The 24,633-nt window shown below is 46.3% G+C and overlaps 11 non-coding genes and 1 pseudogene across 11 annotated transcripts; all 12 read right to left on the bottom strand.

Annotated features, from left to right (window-relative positions):
* Window positions 1-618: 618 nt before the first annotated feature.
* LOC130320654 (U2 spliceosomal RNA) lies at window positions 619-809 on the bottom strand. Its single transcript, XR_008866520.1, has one exon. It is a non-coding gene; the product is annotated as a U2 spliceosomal RNA (small nuclear RNA).
* A 2,088-nt stretch (window positions 810-2,897) lies between these two features.
* LOC130320664 (U2 spliceosomal RNA) lies at window positions 2,898-3,088 on the bottom strand. Its single transcript, XR_008866527.1, has one exon. It is a non-coding gene; the product is annotated as a U2 spliceosomal RNA (small nuclear RNA).
* Window positions 3,089-5,176: 2,088 nt separating this feature from the next.
* LOC130320665 (U2 spliceosomal RNA) lies at window positions 5,177-5,367 on the bottom strand. Its single transcript, XR_008866528.1, has one exon. It is a non-coding gene; the product is annotated as a U2 spliceosomal RNA (small nuclear RNA).
* A 2,044-nt stretch (window positions 5,368-7,411) lies between these two features.
* Window positions 7,412-7,602, bottom strand: LOC130320666 (U2 spliceosomal RNA). The gene has a single exon (XR_008866529.1). It is a non-coding gene; the product is annotated as a U2 spliceosomal RNA (small nuclear RNA).
* A 2,086-nt stretch (window positions 7,603-9,688) lies between these two features.
* On the bottom strand, window positions 9,689-9,875 carry LOC130320662 (U2 spliceosomal RNA). The gene has a single exon (XR_008866526.1). It is a non-coding gene; the product is annotated as a U2 spliceosomal RNA (small nuclear RNA).
* Window positions 9,876-10,569: 694 nt separating this feature from the next.
* On the bottom strand, window positions 10,570-10,729 carry LOC130320663 (U2 spliceosomal RNA; annotated as a pseudogene).
* Window positions 10,730-12,805: 2,076 nt separating this feature from the next.
* LOC130320643 (U2 spliceosomal RNA) lies at window positions 12,806-12,996 on the bottom strand. Its single transcript, XR_008866510.1, has one exon. It is a non-coding gene; the product is annotated as a U2 spliceosomal RNA (small nuclear RNA).
* Window positions 12,997-15,083: 2,087 nt separating this feature from the next.
* On the bottom strand, window positions 15,084-15,274 carry LOC130320644 (U2 spliceosomal RNA). Its single transcript, XR_008866511.1, has one exon. It is a non-coding gene; the product is annotated as a U2 spliceosomal RNA (small nuclear RNA).
* A 2,092-nt stretch (window positions 15,275-17,366) lies between these two features.
* LOC130320659 (U2 spliceosomal RNA) lies at window positions 17,367-17,557 on the bottom strand. Its single transcript, XR_008866524.1, has one exon. It is a non-coding gene; the product is annotated as a U2 spliceosomal RNA (small nuclear RNA).
* Window positions 17,558-19,653: 2,096 nt separating this feature from the next.
* On the bottom strand, window positions 19,654-19,844 carry LOC130320645 (U2 spliceosomal RNA). Its single transcript, XR_008866512.1, has one exon. It is a non-coding gene; the product is annotated as a U2 spliceosomal RNA (small nuclear RNA).
* Window positions 19,845-21,934: 2,090 nt separating this feature from the next.
* Window positions 21,935-22,124, bottom strand: LOC130320658 (U2 spliceosomal RNA). Its single transcript, XR_008866523.1, has one exon. It is a non-coding gene; the product is annotated as a U2 spliceosomal RNA (small nuclear RNA).
* A 2,090-nt stretch (window positions 22,125-24,214) lies between these two features.
* On the bottom strand, window positions 24,215-24,405 carry LOC130320642 (U2 spliceosomal RNA). The gene has a single exon (XR_008866509.1). It is a non-coding gene; the product is annotated as a U2 spliceosomal RNA (small nuclear RNA).
* Window positions 24,406-24,633: the final 228 nt, after the last annotated feature.

Below are 24,633 nucleotides of genomic sequence, written 5' to 3' on the forward strand. Positions count from 1 at the left end.
TATATTGATGCGGGACATAGACAGCCAGCTGATGACCAATCCATTAGTGCAATGGATGGCTGGAAGCATTTGTCTTTGCCTTTGCAATACCACAGAAGCAATGCATGGTCAATGTACAGCAATGACACACCTGTGTGAACAGCCAGGAGACCCCCCCCATGTTATGTTACATAGTTACATAGTTAGTACGGTCGAAAAAAGACATATGTCCATCAAGTTCAACCAGGGAATTAAGGGGTAGGGGTGTGGCGCGATATTGGGGAAGGGATGAGATTTTATATTTCTTCATAAGCATTAATCTTATTTTGTCAATTAGGAACATTCAGCACCCACCCGCTATCAAGGCAGCTGCCTATCATGTCATGCCCTACCTGCACAGGTGTGCTGGCTACTCAAATGATCCAATTAAGGAGGCCATTTAGTCAGCAGCAGCAGAAGTCCTGTGCCTGGACGCTCCAACAGCGGCCAGACACAAGCAGAAGCAGCAGAAGCAGCAGCAGCACCACCTTTTGTTTTTTGGCTGCAGCAGCAGCAGCAAGGCCCACAGGGCTGGCTAGCTGGCTAGCCAGCAAGCAGGTAGCAATGAAAGTAGGAATCTTTCTTTTTAACCCTGTAAGGGGGTGGTGCACTGTACCCGAAGATACTGCCATATCGGGTCAATGCATAGGGCGACGGAAGCAAGCTTCGAAATCGGCCCCCGTTCTCAAAAATCCATTTAATATATGGTCCCCAGATAGGGGACGTATCAGATATTAAACTGATAAGAACAGATACTACACTTGATCTTAGCCAAAAGGCCGAGAAGCGATAACCGTGAAAGGGGCGGGCCCAACAAGGTCCCCTTCATGGGCACTATCACTGCTTGCTGTCAGGGAGGCTGCCAGACAATTTTCCATGCACACTCTGGGCTGGGGGGCAGTCAACCACCAGTACACACAGCAGAACCTAAACCCATACCATTATTGCTAAGCAGCAAGACAGGGGCCCATTGCACTCCCACGGGGCCTTTTTAAATGCAATCCATAACCCGGATTTGCCAGGAACCCTTCTTACTCCTCCTACTTGCATGTGACACTGGGCTTAGGATCTGCATAGGAAACACACACACAAGCACACACCTACCTTTGTTGCCTGCAGATGCCTCCTTGGCTGTCCCCAAACGGTATCAAACCAACACCCACGGGAAGCTGTAAGCATAGAGGACATGCCTGCACCCCATTGGACTTACCTGTGTGGGTTAAATCCGGGTTATTTGACAACCTATGGCGGTGATGGTTCTGCTCAGGCAGAGCAGTGCTGATGCTCCTCATAAAGCTGTCGCTGCTGTGAAGGTTCTAGGTGACATCACAAATCCCTATGGTTACATACACAACAAAGCTGGGTTGTTGTTGTTTACACTCTGCAAGGCCTGTGGAAGTGAGTGACATCATAGCACTGTAGTTCTGAGGGTTCTAGATGGATGCAACAATCTCCTGTTGCTTCTATGAAGGCCATAATAGACGACATCACCAAACAGCTCCATAGTCACATACACAGCAAAGGAGAGATGTTGTTTACACCTAGTGATGTCAGTGGTATTGAGTGACATCACAGCACAGTGCTAAGGCTCCTGGGCCTGGACACAGCAGCGGCTGCAATATCTCAACGGAGAATACGTTTATATATATGTGTGTGTGTGCGCGTATATATATATATATATATATATATATATATATATATATATATATTTCTCCGCCGAAATCACTTTTAAACCCATTTCCACCTTTTTTTCCCTTCTCTTCCTCTTACTTTTTTTTCACGTTTTTTTACGTTTTTCTCCTTTTCGCCTCTTTTCTGGGCGTATTATTCTTCTTTTTCTTCTTTTTTTTCGTCTAATGCATACCCCATCAGTGCAGCAATGCTTATTCAATACCGCCAGCAGATGGAGACACTGGGGGATAATTTTCTAAGGATTTATACTGATTTTTCCTGTCTGAATTTGTCGCACAGAAAGTTGCAGGCCAAATATGTGTGACATTTCTGCGACTTTAGCTTCTAGAGCATTTTTACAACATTATACATAGGTGCTGAATACATAAAAAGCGACTGTTCAGCGACAGACAAGTCGCATCGGCTGAAAGTAGGCCAGAATGTCAGTCCATGTTGGAGCAGGTTTAGATACAGTCTAAAGTATAGATCTCAAAGTCTGTGCACAGAATTTAGCAAGGGCCTCGCACCTTCTGATGCATCAGGTAGGTGCACAATAGCATAGCCTAACCCTCTGTACTTTGGTCTATATTGATGCGGGACATAGACAGCCAGCTGATGACCAATCCATTAGTGCAATGGATGGCTGGAAGCATTTGTCTTTGCCTTTGCAATACCACAGAAGCAATGCATGGTCAATGTACAGCAATGACACACCTGTGTGAACAGCCAGGAGACCCCCCCCATGTTATGTTACATAGTTACATAGTTAGTACGGTCGAAAAAAGACATATGTCCATCAAGTTCAACCAGGGAATTAAGGGGTAGGGGTGTGGCGCGATATTGGGGAAGGGATGAGATTTTATATTTCTTCATAAGCATTAATCTTATTTTGTCAATTAGGAACATTCAGCACCCACCCGCTATCAAGGCAGCTGCCTATCATGTCATGCCCTACCTGCACAGGTGTGCTGGCTACTCAAATGATCCAATTAAGGAGGCCATTTAGTCAGCAGCAGCAGAAGTCCTGTGCCTGGACGCTCCAACAGCGGCCAGACACAAGCAGAAGCAGAAGCAGCAGAAGCAGCAGCAGCACCACCTTTTGTTTTTTGGCTGCAGCAGCAGCAGCAAGGCCCACAGGGCTGGCTAGCTGGCTAGCCAGCAAGCAGGTAGCAATGAAAGTAGGAATCTTTCTTTTTAACCCTGTAAGGGGGTGGTGCACTGTACCCGAAGATACTGCCATATCGGGTCAATGCATAGGGCGACGGAAGCAAGCTTCGAAATCGGCCCCCGTTCTCAAAAATCCATTTAATATATGGTCCCCAGATAGGGGACGTATCAGATATTAAACTGATAAGAACAGATACTACACTTGATCTTAGCCAAAAGGCCGAGAAGCGATAACCGTGAAAGGGGCGGGCCCAACAAGGTCCCCTTCATGGGCACTATCACTGCTTGCTGTCAGGGAGGCTGCCAGACAATTTTCCATGCACACTCTGGGCTGGGGGGCAGTCAACCACCAGTACACACAGCAGAACCTAAACCCATACCATTATTGCTAAGCAGCAAGACAGGGGCCCATTGCACTCCCACGGGGCCTTTTTAAATGCAATCCATAACCCGGATTTGCCAGGAACCCTTCTTACTCCTCCTACTTGCATGTGACACTGGGCTTAGGATCTGCATAGGAAACACACACACAAGCACACACCTACCTTTGTTGCCTGCAGATGCCTCCTTGGCTGTCCCCAAACGGTATCAAACCAACACCCACGGGAAGCTGTAAGCATAGAGGACATGCCTGCACCCCATTGGACTTACCTGTGTGGGTTAAATCCGGGTTATTTGACAACCTATGGCGGTGATGGTTCTGCTCAGGCAGAGCAGTGCTGATGCTCCTCATAAAGCTGTCGCTGCTGTGAAGGTTCTAGGTGACATCACAAATCCCTATGGTTACATACACAACAAAGCTGGGTTGTTGTTGTTTACACTCTGCAAGGCCTGTGGAAGTGAGTGACATCATAGCACTGTAGTTCTGAGGGTTCTAGATGGATGCAACAATCTCCTGTTGCTTCTATGAAGGCCATAATAGACGACATCACCAAACAGCTCCATAGTCACATACACAGCAAAGGAGAGATGTTGTTTACACCTAGTGATGTCAGTGGTATTGAGTGACATCACAGCACAGTGCTAAGGCTCCTGGGCCTGGACACAGCAGCGGCTGCAATATCTCAACGGAGAATACGTTTATATATATGTGTGTGTGTGCGCGTATATATATATATATATATATATATATATATATATATATATATATTTCTCCGCCGAAATCACTTTTAAACCCATTTCCACCTTTTTTTCCCTTCTCTTCCTCTTACTTTTTTTTCACGTTTTTTTACGTTTTTCTCCTTTTCGCCTCTTTTCTGGGCGTATTATTCTTCTTTTTCTTCTTTTTTTTCGTCTAATGCATACCCCATCAGTGCAGCAATGCTTATTCAATACCGCCAGCAGATGGAGACACTGGGGGATAATTTTCTAAGGATTTATACTGATTTTTCCTGTCTGAATTTGTCGCACAGAAAGTTGCAGGCCAAATATGTGTGACATTTCTGCGACTTTAGCTTCTAGAGCATTTTTACAACATTATACATAGGTGCTGAATACATAAAAAGCGACTGTTCAGCGACAGACAAGTCGCATCGGCTGAAAGTAGGCCAGAATGTCAGTCCATGTTGGAGCAGGTTTAGATACAGTCTAAAGTATAGATCTCAAAGTCTGTGCACAGAATTTAGCAAGGGCCTCGCACCTTCTGATGCATCAGGTAGGTGCACAATAGCATAGCCTAACCCTCTGTACTTTGGTCTATATTGATGCGGGACATAGACAGCCAGCTGATGACCAATCCATTAGTGCAATGGATGGCTGGAAGCATTTGTCTTTGCCTTTGCAATACCACAGAAGCAATGCATGGTCAATGTACAGCAATGACACACCTGTGTGAACAGCCAGGAGACCCCCCCCATGTTATGTTACATAGTTACATAGTTAGTACGGTCGAAAAAAGACATATGTCCATCAAGTTCAACCAGGGAATTAAGGGGTAGGGGTGTGGCGCGATATTGGGGAAGGGATGAGATTTTATATTTCTTCATAAGCATTAATCTTATTTTGTCAATTAGGAACATTCAGCACCCACCCGCTATCAAGGCAGCTGCCTATCATGTCATGCCCTACCTGCACAGGTGTGCTGGCTACTCAAATGATCCAATTAAGGAGGCCATTTAGTCAGCAGCAGCAGAAGTCCTGTGCCTGGACGCTCCAACAGCGGCCAGACACAAGCAGAAGCAGAAGCAGCAGAAGCAGCAGCAGCACCACCTTTTGTTTTTTGGCTGCAGCAGCAGCAGCAAGGCCCACAGGGCTGGCTAGCTGGCTAGCCAGCAAGCAGGTAGCAATGAAAGTAGGAATCTTTCTTTTTAACCCTGTAAGGGGGTGGTGCACTGTACCCGAAGATACTGCCATATCGGGTCAATGCATAGGGCGACGGAAGCAAGCTTCGAAATCGGCCCCCGTTCTCAAAAATCCATTTAATATATGGTCCCCAGATAGGGGACGTATCAGATATTAAACTGATAAGAACAGATACTACACTTGATCTTAGCCAAAAGGCCGAGAAGCGATAACCGTGAAAGGGGCGGGCCCAACAAGGTCCCCTTCATGGGCACTATCACTGCTTGCTGTCAGGGAGGCTGCCAGACAATTTTCCATGCACACTCTGGGCTGGGGGGCAGTCAACCACCAGTACACACAGCAGAACCTAAACCCATACCATTATTGCTAAGCAGCAAGACAGGGGCCCATTGCACTCCCACGGGGCCTTTTTAAATGCAATCCATAACCCGGATTTGCCAGGAACCCTTCTTACTCCTCCTACTTGCATGTGACACTGGGCTTAGGATCTGCATAGGAAACACACACACAAGCACACACCTACCTTTGTTGCCTGCAGATGCCTCCTTGGCTGTCCCCAAACGGTATCAAACCAACACCCACGGGAAGCTGTAAGCATAGAGGACATGCCTGCACCCCATTGGACTTACCTGTGTGGGTTAAATCCGGGTTATTTGACAACCTATGGCGGTGATGGTTCTGCTCAGGCAGAGCAGTGCTGATGCTCCTCATAAAGCTGTCGCTGCTGTGAAGGTTCTAGGTGACATCACAAATCCCTATGGTTACATACACAACAAAGCTGGGTTGTTGTTGTTTACACTCTGCAAGGCCTGTGGAAGTGAGTGACATCATAGCACTGTAGTTCTGAGGGTTCTAGATGGATGCAACAATCTCCTGTTGCTTCTATGAAGGCCATAATAGACGACATCACCAAACAGCTCCATAGTCACATACACAGCAAAGGAGAGATGTTGTTTACACCTAGTGATGTCAGTGGTATTGAGTGACATCACAGCACAGTGCTAAGGCTCCTGGGCCTGGACACAGCAGCGGCTGCAATATCTCAACGGAGAATACGTTTATATATATGTGTGTGTATATATATTTCTCCGCCGAAATCACTTTTAAACCCATTTCCACCTTTTTTTCCCTTCTCTTCCTCTTACTTTTTTTTCACGTTTTTTTACGTTTTTCTCCTTTTCGCCTCTTTTCTGGGCGTATTATTCTTCTTTTTCTTCTTTTTTTTCGTCTAATGCATACCCCATCAGTGCAGCAATGCTTATTCAATACCGCCAGCAGATGGAGACACTGGGGGATAATTTTCTAAGGATTTATACTGATTTTTCCTGTCTGAATTTGTCGCACAGAAAGTTGCAGGCCAAATATGTGTGACATTTCTGCGACTTTAGCTTCTAGAGCATTTTTACAACATTATACATAGGTGCTGAATACATAAAAAGCGACTGTTCAGCGACAGACAAGTCGCATCGGCTGAAAGTAGGCCAGAATGTCAGTCCATGTTGGAGCAGGTTTAGATACAGTCTAAAGTATAGATCTCAAAGTCTGTGCACAGAATTTAGCAAGGGCCTCGCACCTTCTGATGCATCAGGTAGGTGCACAATAGCATAGCCTAACCCTCTGTACTTTGGTCTATATTGATGCGGGACATAGACAGCCAGCTGATGACCAATCCATTAGTGCAATGGATGGCTGGAAGCATTTGTCTTTGCCTTTGCAATACCACAGAAGCAATGCATGGTCAATGTACAGCAATGACACACCTGTGTGAACAGCCAGGAGACCCCCCCCATGTTATGTTACATAGTTACATAGTTAGTACGGTCGAAAAAAGACATATGTCCATCAAGTTCAACCAGGGAATTAAGGGGTAGGGGTGTGGCGCGATATTGGGGAAGGGATGAGATTTTATATTTCTTCATAAGCATTAATCTTATTTTGTCAATTAGGAACATTCAGCACCCACCCGCTATCAAGGCAGCTGCCTATCATGTCATGCCCTACCTGCACAGGTGTGCTGGCTACTCAAATGATCCAATTAAGGAGGCCATTTAGTCAGCAGCAGCAGAAGTCCTGTGCCTGGACGCTCCAACAGCGGCCAGACATAAGCAGAAGCAGAAGCAGCAGAAGCAGCAGCAGCACCACCTTTTGTTTTTTGGCTGCAGCAGCAGCAGCAAGGCCCACAGGGCTGGCTAGCTGGCTAGCCAGCAAGCAGGTAGCAATGAAAGTAGGAATCTTTCTTTTTAACCCTGTAAGGGGGTGGTGCACTGTACCCGAAGATACTGCCATATCGGGTCAATGCATAGGGCGACGGAAGCAAGCTTCGAAATCGGCCCCCGTTCTCAAAAATCCATTTAATATATGGTCCCCAGATAGGGGACGTATCAGATATTAAACTGATAAGAACAGATACTACACTTGATCTTAGCCAAAAGGCCGAGAAGCGATAACCGTGAAAGGGGCGGGCCCAACAAGGTCCCCTTCATGGGCACTATCACTGCTTGCTGTCAGGGAGGCTGCCAGACAATTTTCCATGCACACTCTGGGCTGGGGGGCAGTCAACCACCAGTACACACAGCAGAACCTAAACCCATACCATTATTGCTAAGCAGCAAGACAGGGGCCCATTGCACTCCCACGGGGCCTTTTTAAATGCAATCCATAACCCGGATTTGCCAGGAACCCTTCTTACTCCTCCTACTTGCATGTGACACTGGGCTTAGGATCTGCATAGGAAACACACACACAAGCACACACCTACCTTTGTTGCCTGCAGATGCCTCCTTGGCTGTCCCCAAACGGTATCAAACCAACACCCACGGGAAGCTGTAAGCATAGAGGACATGCCTGCACCCCATTGGACTTACCTGTGTGGGTTAAATCCGGGTTATTTGACAACCTATGGCGGTGATGGTTCTGCTCAGGCAGAGCAGTGCTGATGCTCCTCATAAAGCTGTCGCTGCTGTGAAGGTTCTAGGTGACATCACAAATCCCTATGGTTACATACACAACAAAGCTGGGTTGTTGTTGTTTACACTCTGCAAGGCCTGTGGAAGTGAGTGACATCATAGCACTGTAGTTCTGAGGGTTCTAGATGGATGCAACAATCTCCTGTTGCTTCTATGAAGGCCATAATAGACGACATCACCAAACAGCTCCATAGTCACATACACAGCAAAGGAGAGATGTTGTTTACACCTAGTGATGTCAGTGGTATTGAGTGACATCACAGCACAGTGCTAAGGCTCCTGGGCCTGGACACAGCAGCGGCTGCAATATCTCAACGGAGAATACGTTTATATATATGTGTGTGTGTGCGCGTATATATATATATATATATATATATATATATATATATATATATTTCTCCGCCGAAATCACTTTTAAACCCATTTCCACCTTTTTTTCCCTTCTCTTCCTCTTACTTTTTTTTCACGTTTTTTTACGTTTTTCTCCTTTTCGCCTCTTTTCTGGGCGTATTATTCTTCTTTTTCTTCTTTTTTTTCGTCTAATGCATACCCCATCAGTGCAGCAATGCTTATTCAATACCGCCAGCAGATGGAGACACTGGGGGATAATTTTCTAAGGATTTATACTGATTTTTCCTGTCTGAATTTGTCGCACAGAAAGTTGCAGGCCAAATATGTGTGACATTTCTGCGACTTTAGCTTCTAGAGCATTTTTACAACATTATACATAGGTGCTGAATACATAAAAAGCGACTGTTCAGCGACAGACAAGTCGCATCGGCTGAAAGTAGGCCAGAATGTCAGTCCATGTTGGAGCAGGTTTAGATACAGTCTAAAGTATAGATCTCAAAGTCTGTGCACAGAATTTAGCAAGGGCCTCGCACCTTCTGATGCATCAGGTAGGTGCACAATAGCATAGCCTAACCCTCTGTACTTTGGTCTATATTGATGCGGGACATAGACAGCCAGCTGATGACCAATCCATTAGTGCAATGGATGGCTGGAAGCATTTGTCTTTGCCTTTGCAATACCACAGAAGCAATGCATGGTCAATGTACAGCAATGACACACCTGTGTGAACAGCCAGGAGACCCCCCCCATGTTATGTTACATAGTTACATAGTTAGTACGGTCGAAAAAAGACATATGTCCATCAAGTTCAACCAGGGAATTAAGGGGTAGGGGTGTGGCGCGATATTGGGGAAGGGATGAGATTTTATATTTCTTCATAAGCATTAATCTTATTTTGTCAATTAGGAACATTCAGCACCCACCCGCTATCAAGGCAGCTGCCTATCATGTCATGCCCTACCTGCACAGGTGTGCTGGCTACTCAAATGATCCAATTAAGGAGGCCATTTAGTCAGCAGCAGCAGAAGTCCTGTGCCTGGACGCTCCAACAGCGGCCAGACACAAGCAGAAGCAGAAGCAGCAGAAGCAGCAGCAGCACCACCTTTTGTTTTTTGGCTGCAGCAGCAGCAGCAAGGCCCACAGGGCTGGCTAGCTGGCTAGCCAGCAAGCAGGTAGCAATGAAAGTAGGAATCTTTCTTTTTAACCCTGTAAGGGGGTGGTGCACTGTACCCGAAGATACTGCCATATCGGGTCAATGCATAGGGCGACGGAAGCAAGCTTCGAAATCGGCCCCCGTTCTCAAAAATCCATTTAATATATGGTCCCCAGATAGGGGACGTATCAGATATTAAACTGATAAGAACAGATTTTTTTTTTTTTTTTTTTTTATCTAAAGCCGAGGAACGTGCTTTCGATTCACCCAAAGTGCAAGAAAAAGTGCAAACGTGTTACACTAAAAAAAACGTGCACAAAGGATGCGGTCTATCGCAAGCCCTTCTCCGATAGGAGAGAGGCCCCCCAACAAACCTTACCCTTCGCCTCCGGACCAAAAGGTACCTGCGAGGTTCCAGGTTCGATGTCCCTTTTCGCCGAAGCTACTAGGGGACCACAAATGCTCCCGGCATCCCCCTTGGCGTTAGCCAAGGTATCTGCCCGCAGAGCCGATTACGGTAGGTACCCTGCCAAAGCAGGAGTACCCGGGGTGTTTGCAGGGAGGTGCGGAACCTAATGGCCACACACACCTCCCCTAGACCGCCAGGAGGGACACCCAGAAGGGCTACCGCATCCTGACAAATCCTGTGAACACACAACACGCAAAAAGTGACACAGTGAGACAAAAAATAAATAAATAAGTGAATGTGTGCAGATATACTGCCCGGACATCCGGCCGGATCTATAAAAATTTCTCTGATCCTAGCCAGAAGGCCGGGAATCAAGAGGTGAGTGCCACAAGGTGAAGAGATTATGGTGCCCGTGCTTCAACTCAGTGAGTCTATTCTCCCAGTGAGTTTCGGCACCTCGGGGTCACCACTCCCCGAGGCACAAAAGTACCTCGGCTCTAGACCCTCTCAGCCTCATGGCGAGACCCGAAGGGAACAGGTCACATCGGGGCAGCCGTCGAGCTGATTCCTCAGAACCAGCCCCGGAAAGCCCTGGTACACCTGCATCCTCCATGCAGCACCCATCCCCACCAGCATGAAAACTGATAAGAACAGATACTACACTTGATCTTAGCCAAAAGGCCGAGAAGCGATAACCGTGAAAGGGGCGGGCCCAACAAGGTCCCCTTCATGGGCACTATCACTGCTTGCTGTCAGGGAGGCTGCCAGACAATTTTCCATGCACACTCTGGGCTGGGGGGCAGTCAACCACCAGTACACACAGCAGAACCTAAACCCATACCATTATTGCTAAGCAGCAAGACAGGGGCCCATTGCACTCCCACGGGGCCTTTTTAAATGCAATCCATAACCCGGATTTGCCAGGAACCCTTCTTACTCCTCCTACTTGCATGTGACACTGGGCTTAGGATCTGCATAGGAAACACACACACAAGCACACACCTACCTTTGTTGCCTGCAGATGCCTCCTTGGCTGTCCCCAAACGGTATCAAACCAACACCCACGGGAAGCTGTAAGCATAGAGGACATGCCTGCACCCCATTGGACTTACCTGTGTGGGTTAAATCCGGGTTATTTGACAACCTATGGCGGTGATGGTTCTGCTCAGGCAGAGCAGTGCTGATGCTCCTCATAAAGCTGTCGCTGCTGTGAAGGTTCTAGGTGACATCACAAATCCCTATGGTTACATACACAACAAAGCTGGGTTGTTGTTGTTTACACTCTGCAAGGCCTGTGGAAGTGAGTGACATCATAGCACTGTAGTTCTGAGGGTTCTAGATGGATGCAACAATCTCCTGTTGCTTCTATGAAGGCCATAATAGACGACATCACCAAACAGCTCCATAGTCACATACACAGCAAAGGAGAGATGTTGTTTACACCTAGTGATGTCAGTGGTATTGAGTGACATCACAGCACAGTGCTAAGGCTCCTGGGCCTGGACACAGCAGCGGCTGCAATATCTCAACGGAGAATACGTTTATATATATGTGTGTGTGTGCGCGTATATATATATATATATATATATATATATATATTTCTCCGCCGAAATCACTTTTAAACCCATTTCCACCTTTTTTTCCCTTCTCTTCCTCTTACTTTTTTTTCACGTTTTTTTACGTTTTTCTCCTTTTCGCCTCTTTTCTGGGCGTATTATTCTTCTTTTTCTTCTTTTTTTTCGTCTAATGCATACCCCATCAGTGCAGCAATGCTTATTCAATACCGCCAGCAGATGGAGACACTGGGGGATAATTTTCTAAGGATTTATACTGATTTTTCCTGTCTGAATTTGTCGCACAGAAAGTTGCAGGCCAAATATGTGTGACATTTCTGCGACTTTAGCTTCTAGAGCATTTTTACAACATTATACATAGGTGCTGAATACATAAAAAGCGACTGTTCAGCGACAGACAAGTCGCATCGGCTGAAAGTAGGCCAGAATGTCAGTCCATGTTGGAGCAGGTTTAGATACAGTCTAAAGTATAGATCTCAAAGTCTGTGCACAGAATTTAGCAAGGGCCTCGCACCTTCTGATGCATCAGGTAGGTGCACAATAGCATAGCCTAACCCTCTGTACTTTGGTCTATATTGATGCGGGACATAGACAGCCAGCTGATGACCAATCCATTAGTGCAATGGATGGCTGGAAGCATTTGTCTTTGCCTTTGCAATACCACAGAAGCAATGCATGGTCAATGTACAGCAATGACACACCTGTGTGAACAGCCAGGAGACCCCCCCCATGTTATGTTACATAGTTACATAGTTAGTACGGTCGAAAAAAGACATATGTCCATCAAGTTCAACCAGGGAATTAAGGGGTAGGGGTGTGGCGCGATATTGGGGAAGGGATGAGATTTTATATTTCTTCATAAGCATTAATCTTATTTTGTCAATTAGGAACATTCAGCACCCACCCGCTATCAAGGCAGCTGCCTATCATGTCATGCCCTACCTGCACAGGTGTGCTGGCTACTCAAATGATCCAATTAAGGAGGCCATTTAGTCAGCAGCAGCAGAAGTCCTGTGCCTGGACGCTCCAACAGCGGCCAGACACAAGCAGAAGCAGAAGCAGCAGAAGCAGCAGCAGCACCACCTTTTGTTTTTTGGCTGCAGCAGCAGCAGCAAGGCCCACAGGGCTGGCTAGCTGGCTAGCCAGCAAGCAGGTAGCAATGAAAGTAGGAATCTTTCTTTTTAACCCTGTAAGGGGGTGGTGCACTGTACCCGAAGATACTGCCATATCGGGTCAATGCATAGGGCGACGGAAGCAAGCTTCGAAATCGGCCCCCGTTCTCAAAAATCCATTTAATATATGGTCCCCAGATAGGGGACGTATCAGATATTAAACTGATAAGAACAGATACTACACTTGATCTTAGCCAAAAGGCCGAGAAGCGATAACCGTGAAAGGGGCGGGCCCAACAAGGTCCCCTTCATGGGCACTATCACTGCTTGCTGTCAGGGAGGCTGCCAGACAATTTTCCATGCACACTCTGGGCTGGGGGGCAGTCAACCACCAGTACACACAGCAGAACCTAAACCCATACCATTATTGCTAAGCAGCAAGACAGGGGCCCATTGCACTCCCACGGGGCCTTTTTAAATGCAATCCATAACCCGGATTTGCCAGGAACCCTTCTTACTCCTCCTACTTGCATGTGACACTGGGCTTAGGATCTGCATAGGAAACACACACACAAGCACACACCTACCTTTGTTGCCTGCAGATGCCTCCTTGGCTGTCCCCAAACGGTATCAAACCAACACCCACGGGAAGCTGTAAGCATAGAGGACATGCCTGCACCCCATTGGACTTACCTGTGTGGGTTAAATCCGGGTTATTTGACAACCTATGGCGGTGATGGTTCTGCTCAGGCAGAGCAGTGCTGATGCTCCTCATAAAGCTGTCGCTGCTGTGAAGGTTCTAGGTGACATCACAAATCCCTATGGTTACATACACAACAAAGCTGGGTTGTTGTTGTTTACACTCTGCAAGGCCTGTGGAAGTGAGTGACATCATAGCACTGTAGTTCTGAGGGTTCTAGATGGATGCAACAATCTCCTGTTGCTTCTATGAAGGCCATAATAGACGACATCACCAAACAGCTCCATAGTCACATACACAGCAAAGGAGAGATGTTGTTTACACCTAGTGATGTCAGTGGTATTGAGTGACATCACAGCACAGTGCTAAGGCTCCTGGGCCTGGACACAGCAGCGGCTGCAATATCTCAACGGAGAATACGTTTATATATATGTGTGTGTGTGCGCGTATATATATATATATATATATATATATATATATATATATATATTTCTCCGCCGAAATCACTTTTAAACCCATTTCCACCTTTTTTTCCCTTCTCTTCCTCTTAACTTTTTTTTCACGTTTTTTTACGTTTTTCTCCTTTTCGCCTCTTTTCTGGGCGTATTATTCTTCTTTTTCTTCTTTTTTTTCGTCTAATGCATACCCCATCAGTGCAGCAATGCTTATTCAATACCGCCAGCAGATGGAGACACTGGGGGATAATTTTCTAAGGATTTATACTGATTTTTCCTGTCTGAATTTGTCGCACAGAAAGTTGCAGGCCAAATATGTGTGACATTTCTGCGACTTTAGCTTCTAGAGCATTTTTACAACATTATACATAGGTGCTGAATACATAAAAAGCGACTGTTCAGCGACAGACAAGTCGCATCGGCTGAAAGTAGGCCAGAATGTCAGTCCATGTTGGAGCAGGTTTAGATACAGTCTAAAGTATAGATCTCAAAGTCTGTGCACAGAATTTAGCAAGGGCCTCGCACCTTCTGATGCATCAGGTAGGTGCACAATAGCATAGCCTAACCCTCTGTACTTTGGTCTATATTGATGCGGGACATAGACAGCCAGCTGATGACCAATCCATTAGTGCAATGGATGGCTGGAAGCATTTGTCTTTGCCTTTGCAATACCACAGAAGCAATGCATGGTCAATGTACAGCAATGACACACCTGTGTGAACAGCCAGGAGACCCCCCCCATGTTATGTTACATAGTTACATAGTTAGTACGGTCGAAAAAAGACATATGTCCATCAAGTTCAACCAGGGAATTAAGGGGTAGGGGTGTGGCGCGATATTGGGGAAGGGATGAGATTTTATATTTCTTCATAAGCATTAATCTTATTTTGTCAATTAGGAACATTCAGCACCCACCCGCTATCAAGGCAGCTGCCTATCATGTCATGCCCTACCTGCACAGGTGTGCTGGCTACTCAAATGATCCAATTAAGGAGGCCATTTAGTCAGCAGCAGCAGAAGTCCTGTGCCTGGACGCTCCAACAGCGGCCAGACACAAGCAGAAGCAGAAGCAGCAGAAGCAGCAGCAGCACCACCTTTTGTTTTTTGGCTGCAGCAGCAGCAGCAAGGCCCACAGGGCTGGCTAGCTGGCTAGCCAGCAAGCAGGTAGCAATGAAAGTAGGAATCTTTCTTTTTAACCCTGTAAGGGGGTGGTGCACTGTACCCGAAGATACTGCCATATCGGGTCAATGCATAGGGCGACGGAAGCAAGCTTCGAAATCGGCCCCCGTTCTCAAAAATCCATTTAATATATGGTCCCCAGATAGGGGACGTATCAGATATTAAACTGATAAGAACAGATACTACACTTGATCTTAGCCAAAAGGCCGAGAAGCGATAACCGTGAAAGGGGCGGGCCCAACAAGGTCCCCTTCATGGGCACTATCACTGCTTGCTGTCAGGGAGGCTGCCAGACAATTTTCCATGCACACTCTGGGCTGGGGGGCAGTCAACCACCAGTACACACAGCAGAACCTAAACCCATACCATTATTGCTAAGCAGCAAGACAGGGGCCCATTGCACTCCCTCGGGGCCTTTTTAAATGCAATCCATAACCCGGATTTGCCAGGAACCCTTCTTACTCCTCCTACTTGCATGTGACACTGGGCTTAGGATCTGCATAGGAAACACACACACAAGCACACACCTACCTTTGTTGCCTGCAGATGCCTCCTTGGCTGTCCCCAAACGGTATCAAACCAACACCCACGGGAAGCTGTAAGCATAGAGGACATGCCTGCACCCCATTGGACTTACCTGTGTGGGTTAAATCCGGGTTATTTGACAACCTATGGCGGTGATGGTTCTGCTCAGGCAGAGCAGTGCTGATGCTCCTCATAAAGCTGTCGCTGCTGTGAAGGTTCTAGGTGACATCACAAATCCCTATGGTTACATACACAACAAAGCTGGGTTGTTGTTGTTTACACTCTGCAAGGCCTGTGGAAGTGAGTGACATCATAGCACTGTAGTTCTGAGGGTTCTAGATGGATGCAACAATCTCCTGTTGCTTCTATGAAGGCCATAATAGACGACATCACCAAACAGCTCCATAGTCACATACACAGCAAAGGAGAGATGTTGTTTACACCTAGTGATGTCAGTGGTATTGAGTGACATCACAGCACAGTGCTAAGGCTCCTGGGCCTGGACACAGCAGCGGCTGCAATATCTCAACGGAGAATACGTTTATATATATGTGTGTGTGTGCGCGTATATATATATATATATATATATATATATATATATATATATATATATATTTCTCCGCCGAAATCACTTTTAAACCCATTTCCACCTTTTTTTCCCTTCTCTTCCTCTTACTTTTTTTTCACGTTTTTTTACGTTTTTCTCCTTTTCGCCTCTTTTCTGGGCGTATTATTCTTCTTTTTCTTCTTTTTTTTCGTCTAATGCATACCCCATCAGTGCAGCAATGCTTATTCAATACCGCCAGCAGATGGAGACACTGGGGGATAATTTTCTAAGGATTTATACTGATTTTTCCTGTCTGAATTTGTCGCACAGAAAGTTGCAGGCCAAATATGTGTGACATTTCTGCGACTTTAGCTTCTAGAGCATTTTTACAACATTATACATAGGTGCTGAATACATAAAAAGCGACTGTTCAGCGACAGACAAGTCGCATCGGCTGAAAGTAGGCCAGAATGTCAGTCCATGTTGGAGCAGGTTTAGATACAGTCTAAAGTATAGATCTCAAAGTCTGTGCACAGAATTTAGCAAGGGCCTCGCACCTTCTGATGCATCAGGTAGGTGCACAATAGCATAGCCTAACCCTCTGTACTTTGGTCTATATTGATGCGGGACATAGACAGCCAGCTGATGACCAATCCATTAGTGCAATGGATGGCTGGAAGCATTTGTCTTTGCCTTTGCAATACCACAGAAGCAATGCATGGTCAATGTACAGCAATGACACACCTGTGTGAACAGCCAGGAGACCCCCCCCATGTTATGTTACATAGTTACATAGTTAGTACGGTCGAAAAAAGACATATGTCCATCAAGTTCAACCAGGGAATTAAGGGGTAGGGGTGTGGCGCGATATTGGGGAAGGGATGAGATTTTATATTTCTTCATAAGCATTAATCTTATTTTGTCAATTAGGAACATTCAGCACCCACCCGCTATCAAGGCAGCTGCCTATCATGTCATGCCCTACCTGCACAGGTGTGCTGGCTACTCAAATGATCCAATTAAGGAGGCCATTTAGTCAGCAGCAGCAGAAGTCCTGTGCCTGGACGCTCCAACAGCGGCCAGACACAAGCAGAAGCAGAAGCAGCAGAAGCAGCAGCAGCACCACCTTTTGTTTTTTGGCTGCAGCAGCAGCAGCAAGGCCCACAGGGCTGGCTAGCTGGCTAGCCAGCAAGCAGGTAGCAATGAAAGTAGGAATCTTTCTTTTTAACCCTGTAAGGGGGTGGTGCACTGTACCCAAAGATACTGCCATATCGGGTCAATGCATAGGGCGACGGAAGCAAGCTTCGAAATCGGCCCCCGTTCTCAAAAATCCATTTAATATATGGTCCCCAGATAGGGGACGTATCAGATATTAAACTGATAAGAACAGATACTACACTTGATCTTAGCCAAAAGGCCGAGAAGCGATAACCGTGAAAGGGGCGGGCCCAACAAGGTCCCCTTCATGGGCACTATCACTGCTTGCTGTCAGGGAGGCTGCCAGACAATTTTCCATGCACACTCTGGGCTGGGGGGCAGTCAACCACCAGTACACACAGCAGAACCTAAACCCATACCATTATTGCTAAGCAGCAAGACAGGGGCCCATTGCACTCCCACGGGGCCTTTTTAAATGCAATCCATAACCCGGATTTGCCAGGAACCCTTCTTACTCCTCCTACTTGCATGTGACACTGGGCTTAGGATCTGCATAGGAAACACACACACAAGCACACACCTACCTTTGTTGCCTGCAGATGCCTCCTTGGCTGTCCCCAAACGGTATCAAACCAACACCCACGGGAAGCTGTAAGCATAGAGGACATGCCTGCACCCCATTGGACTTACCTGTGTGGGTTAAATCCGGGTTATTTGACAACCTATGGCGGTGATGGTTCTGCTCAGGCAGAGCAGTGCTGATGCTCCTCATAAAGCTGTCGCTGCTGTGAAGGTTCTAGGTGACATCACAAATCCCTATGGTTACATACACAACAAAGCTGGGTTGTTGTTGTTTACACTCTGCAAGGCCTGTGGAAGTGAGTGACATCATAGCACTGTAGTTCTGAGGGTTCTAGATGGATGCAACAATCTCCTGTTGCTTCTATGAAGGCCATAATAGACGACATCACCAAACAGCTCCATAGTCACATACACAGCAAAGGAGAGATGTTGTTTACACCTAGTGATGTCAGTGGTATTGAGTGACATCACAGCACAGTGCTAAGGCTCCTGGGCCTGGACACAGCAGCGGCTGCAATATCTCAACGGAGAATACGTTTATATATATGTGTGTGTGTGCGCGTATATATATATATATATATATATATATATATATATATATATATATTTCTCCGCCGAAATCACTTTTAAACCCATTTCCACCTTTTTTTCCCTTCTCTTCCTCTTACTTTTTTTTCACGTTTTTTTACGTTTTTCTCCTTTTCGCCTCTTTTCTGGGCGTATTATTCTTCTTTTTCTTCTTTTTTTTCGTCTAATGCATACCCCATCAGTGCAGCAATGCTTATTCAATACCGCCAGCAGATGGAGACACTGGGGGATAATTTTCTAAGGATTTATACTGATTTTTCCTGTCTGAATTTGTCGCACAGAAAGTTGCAGGCCAAATATGTGTGACATTTCTGCGACTTTAGCTTCTAGAGCATTTTTACAACATTATACATAGGTGCTGAATACATAAAAAGCGACTGTTCAGCGACAGACAAGTCGCATCGGCTGAAAGTAGGCCAGAATGTCAGTCCATGTTGGAGCAGGTTTAGATACAGTCTAAAGTATAGATCTCAAAGTCTGTGCACAGAATTTAGCAAGGGCCTCGCACCTTCTGATGCATCAGGTAGGTGCACAATAGCATAGCCTAACCCTCTGTACTTTGGTCTATATTGATGCGGGACATAGACAGCCAGCTGATGACCAATCCATTAGTGCAATGGATGGCTGGAAGCATTTGTCTTTGCCTTTGCAATACCACAGAAGCAATGCATGGTCAATGTACAGCAATGACACACCTGTGTGAACAGCCAGGAGACCCCCCCCATGTTATGTTACATAGTTACATAGTTAGTACGGTCGAAAAAAGACATATGTCCATCAAGTTCAACCAGGGAATTAAGGGGTAGGGGTGTGGCGCGATATTGGGGAAGGGATGAGATTTTATATTTCTTCATAAGCATTAATCTTATTTTGTCAATTAGGAACATTCAGCACCCACCCGCTATCAAGGCAGCTGCCTATCATGTCATGCCCTACCTGCACAGGTGTGCTGGCTACTCAAATGATCCAATTAAGGAGGCCATTTAGTCAGCAGCAGCAGAAGTCCTGTGCCTGGACGCTCCAACAGCGGCCAGACACAAGCAGAAGCAGAAGCAGCAGAAGCAGCAGCAGCACCACCTTTTGTTTTTTGGCTGCAGCAGCAGCAGCAAGGCCCACAGGGCTGGCTAGCTGGCTAGCTGGCTAGCCAGCAAGCAGGTAGCAATGAAAGTAGGAATCTTTCTTTTTAACCCTGTAAGGGGGTGGTGCACTGTACCCGAAGATACTGCCATATCGGGTCAATGCATAGGGCGACGGAAGCAAGCTTCGAAATCGGCCCCCGTTCTCAAAAATCCATTTAATATATGGTCCCCAGATAGGGGACGTATCAGATATTAAACTGATAAGAACAGATACTACACTTGATCTTAGCCAAAAGGCCGAGAAGCGATAACCGTGAAAGGGGCGGGCCCAACAAGGTCCCCTTCATGGGCACTATCACTGCTTGCTGTCAGGGAGGCTGCCAGACAATTTTCCATGCACACTCTGGGCTGGGGGGCAGTCAACCACCAGTACACACAGCAGAACCTAAACCCATACCATTATTGCTAAGCAGCAAGACAGGGGCCCATTGCACTCCCACGGGGCCTTTTTAAATGCAATCCATAACCCGGATTTGCCAGGAACCCTTCTTACTCCTCCTACTTGCATGTGACACTGGGCTTAGGATCTGCATAGGAAACACACACACAAGCACACACCTACCTTTGTTGCCTGCAGATGCCTCCTTGGCTGTCCCCAAACGGTATCAAACCAACACCCACGGGAAGCTGTAAGCATAGAGGACATGCCTGCACCCCATTGGACTTACCTGTGTGGGTTAAATCCGGGTTATTTGACAACCTATGGCGGTGATGGTTCTGCTCAGGCAGAGCAGTGCTGATGCTCCTCATAAAGCTGTCGCTGCTGTGAAGGTTCTAGGTGACATCACAAATCCCTATGGTTACATACACAACAAAGCTGGGTTGTTGTTGTTTACACTCTGCAAGGCCTGTGGAAGTGAGTGACATCATAGCACTGTAGTTCTGAGGGTTCTAGATGGATGCAACAATCTCCTGTTGCTTCTATGAAGGCCATAATAGACGACATCACCAAACAGCTCCATAGTCACATACACAGCAAAGGAGAGATGTTGTTTACACCTAGTGATGTCAGTGGTATTGAGTGACATCACAGCACAGTGCTAAGGCTCCTGGGCCTGGACACAGCAGCGGCTGCAATATCTCAACGGAGAATACGTTTATATATATGTGTGTGTGTGCGCGTATATATATATATATATATATATATATATATATATATATATATATATTTCTCCGCCGAAATCACTTTTAAACCCATTTCCACCTTTTTTTCCCTTCTCTTCCTCTTACTTTTTTTTCACGTTTTTTTACGTTTTTCTCCTTTTCGCCTCTTTTCTGGGCGTATTATTCTTCTTTTTCTTCTTTTTTTTCGTCTAATGCATACCCCATCAGTGCAGCAATGCTTATTCAATACCGCCAGCAGATGGAGACACTGGGGGATAATTTTCTAAGGATTTATACTGATTTTTCCTGTCTGAATTTGTCGCACAGAAAGTTGCAGGCCAAATATGTGTGACATTTCTGCGACTTTAGCTTCTAGAGCATTTTTACAACATTATACATAGGTGCTGAATACATAAAAAGCGACTGTTCAGCGACAGACAAGTCGCATCGGCTGAAAGTAGGCCAGAATGTCAGTCCATGTTGGAGCAGGTTTAGATACAGTCTAAAGTATAGATCTCAAAGTCTGTGCACAGAATTTAGCAAGGGCCTCGCACCTTCTGATGCATCAGGTAGGTGCACAATAGCATAGCCTAACCCTCTGTACTTTGGTCTATATTGATGCGGGACATAGACAGCCAGCTGATGACCAATCCATTAGTGCAATGGATGGCTGGAAGCATTTGTCTTTGCCTTTGCAATACCACAGAAGCAATGCATGGTCAATGTACAGCAATGACACACCTGTGTGAACAGCCAGGAGACCCCCCCCATGTTATGTTACATAGTTACATAGTTAGTACGGTCGAAAAAAGACATATGTCCATCAAGTTCAACCAGGGAATTAAGGGGTAGGGGTGTGGCGCGATATTGGGGAAGGGATGAGATTTTATATTTCTTCATAAGCATTAATCTTATTTTGTCAATTAGGAACATTCAGCACCCACCCGCTATCAAGGCAGCTGCCTATCATGTCATGCCCTACCTGCACAGGTGTGCTGGCTACTCAAATGATCCAATTAAGGAGGCCATTTAGTCAGCAGCAGCAGAAGTCCTGTGCCTGGACGCTCCAACAGCGGCCAGACACAAGCAGAAGCAGAAGCAGCAGAAGCAGCAGCAGCACCACCTTTTGTTTTTTGGCTGCAGCAGCAGCAGCAAGGCCCACAGGGCTGGCTAGCTGGCTAGCCAGCAAGCAGGTAGCAATGAAAGTAGGAATCTTTCTTTTTAACCCTGTAAGGGGGTGGTGCACTGTACCCGAAGATACTGCCATATCGGGTCAATGCATAGGGCGACGGAAGCAAGCTTCGAAATCGGCCCCGTTCTCAAAAATCCATTTAATATATGGTCCCCAGATAGGGGACGTATCAGATATTAAACTGATAAGAACAGATACTACACTTGATCTTAGCCAAAAGGCCGAGAAGCGATAACCGTGAAAGGGGCGGGCCCAACAAGGTCCCCTTCATGGGCACTATCACTGCTTGCTGTCAGGGAGGCTGCCAGACAATTTTCCATGCACACTCTGGGCTGGGGGGCAGTCAACCACCAGTACACACAGCAGAACCTAAACCCATACCATTATTGCTAAGCAGCAAGACAGGGGCCCATTGCACTCCCACGGGGCCTTTTTAAATGCAATCCATAACCCGGATTTGCCAGGAACCCTTCTTACTCCTCCTACTTGCATGTGACACTGGGCTTAGGATCTGCATAGGAAACACACACACAAGCACACACCTACCTTTGTTGCCTGCAGATGCCTCCTTGGCTGTCCCCAAACGGTATCAAACCAACACCCACGGGAAGCTGTAAGCATAGAGGACATGCCTGCACCCCATTGGACTTACCTGTGTGGGTTAAATCCGGGTTATTTGACAACCTATGGCGGTGATGGTTCTGCTCAGGCAGAGCAGTGCTGATGCTCCTCATAAAGCTGTCGCTGCTGTGAAGGTTCTAGGTGACATCACAAATCCCTATGGTTACATACACAACAAAGCTGGGTTGTTGTTGTTTACACTCTGCAAGGCCTGTGGAAGTGAGTGACATCATAGCACTGTAGTTCTGAGGGTTCTAGATGGATGCAACAATCTCCTGTTGCTTCTATGAAGGCCATAATAGACGACATCACCAAACAGCTCCATAGTCACATACACAGCAAAGGAGAGATGTTGTTTACACCTAGTGATGTCAGTGGTATTGAGTGACATCACAGCACAGTGCTAAGGCTCCTGGGCCTGGACACAGCAGCGGCTGCAATATCTCAACGGAGAATACGTTTATATATATGTGTGTGTGTGCGCGTATATATATATATATATATATATATATATATATATATATATATATATTTCTCCGCCGAAATCACTTTTAAACCCATTTCCACCTTTTTTTCCCTTCTCTTCCTCTTACTTTTTTTTCACGTTTTTTTACGTTTTTCTCCTTTTCGCCTCTTTTCTGGGCGTATTATTCTTCTTTTTCTTCTTTTTTTTCGTCTAATGCATACCCCATCAGTGCAGCAATGCTTATTCAATACCGCCAGCAGATGGAGACACTGGGGGATAATTTTCTAAGGATTTATACTGATTTTTCCTGTCTGAATTTGTCGCACAGAAAGTTGCAGGCCAAATATGTGTGACATTTCTGCGACTTTAGCTTCTAGAGCATTTTTACAACATTATACATAGGTGCTGAATACATAAAAAGCGACTGTTCAGCGACAGACAAGTCGCATCGGCTGAAAGTAGGCCAGAATGTCAGTCCATGTTGGAGCAGGTTTAGATACAGTCTAAAGTATAGATCTCAAAGTCTGTGCACAGAATTTAGCAAGGGCCTCGCACCTTCTGATGCATCAGGTAGGTGCACAATAGCATAGCCTAACCCTCTGTACTTTGGTCTATATTGATGCGGGACATAGACAGCCAGCTGATGACCAATCCATTAGTGCAATGGATGGCTGGAAGCATTTGTCTTTGCCTTTGCAATACCACAGAAGCAATGCATGGTCAATGTACAGCAATGACACACCTGTGTGAACAGCCAGGAGACCCCCCCCATGTTATGTTACATAGTTACATAGTTAGTACGGTCGAAAAAAGACATATGTCCATCAAGTTCAACCAGGGAATTAAGGGGTAGGGGTGTGGCGCGATATTGGGGAAGGGATGAGATTTTATATTTCTTCATAAGCATTAATCTTATTTTGTCAATTAGGAACATTCAGCACCCACCCGCTATCAAGGCAGCTGCCTATCATGTCATGCCCTACCTGCACAGGTGTGCTGGCTACTCAAATGATCCAATTAAGGAGGCCATTTAGTCAGCAGCAGCAGAAGTCCTGTGCCTGGACGCTCCAACAGCGGCCAGACACAAGCAGAAGCAGAAGCAGCAGAAGCAGCAGCAGCACCACCTTTTGTTTTTTGGCTGCAGCAGCAGCAGCAAGGCCCACAGGGCTGGCTAGCTGGCTAGCCAGCAAGCAGGTAGCAATGAAAGTAGGAATCTTTCTTTTTAACCCTGTAAGGGGGTGGTGCACTGTACCCGAAGATACTGCCATATCGGGTCAATGCATAGGGCGACAGAAGCAAGCTTCGAAATCGGCCCCCGTTCTCAAAAATCCATTTAATATATGGTCCCCAGATAGGGGACGTATCAGATATTAAACTGATAAGAACAGATACTACACTTGATCTTAGCCAAAAGGCCGAGAAGCGATAACCGTGAAAGGGGCGGGCCCAACAAGGTCCCCTTCATGGGCACTATCACTGCTTGCTGTCAGGGAGGCTGCCAGACAATTTTCCATGCACACTCTGGGCTGGGGGGCAGTCAACCACCAGTACACACAGCAGAACCTAAACCCATACCATTATTGCTAAGCAGCAAGACAGGGGCCCATTGCACTCCCACGGGGCCTTTTTAAATGCAATCCATAACCCGGATTTGC

Source organism: Hyla sarda, unplaced genomic scaffold, assembly GCF_029499605.1.
Source record: "Hyla sarda isolate aHylSar1 unplaced genomic scaffold, aHylSar1.hap1 scaffold_2210, whole genome shotgun sequence".
Lineage (NCBI taxonomy): Eukaryota > Metazoa > Chordata > Amphibia > Anura > Hylidae > Hyla > Hyla sarda.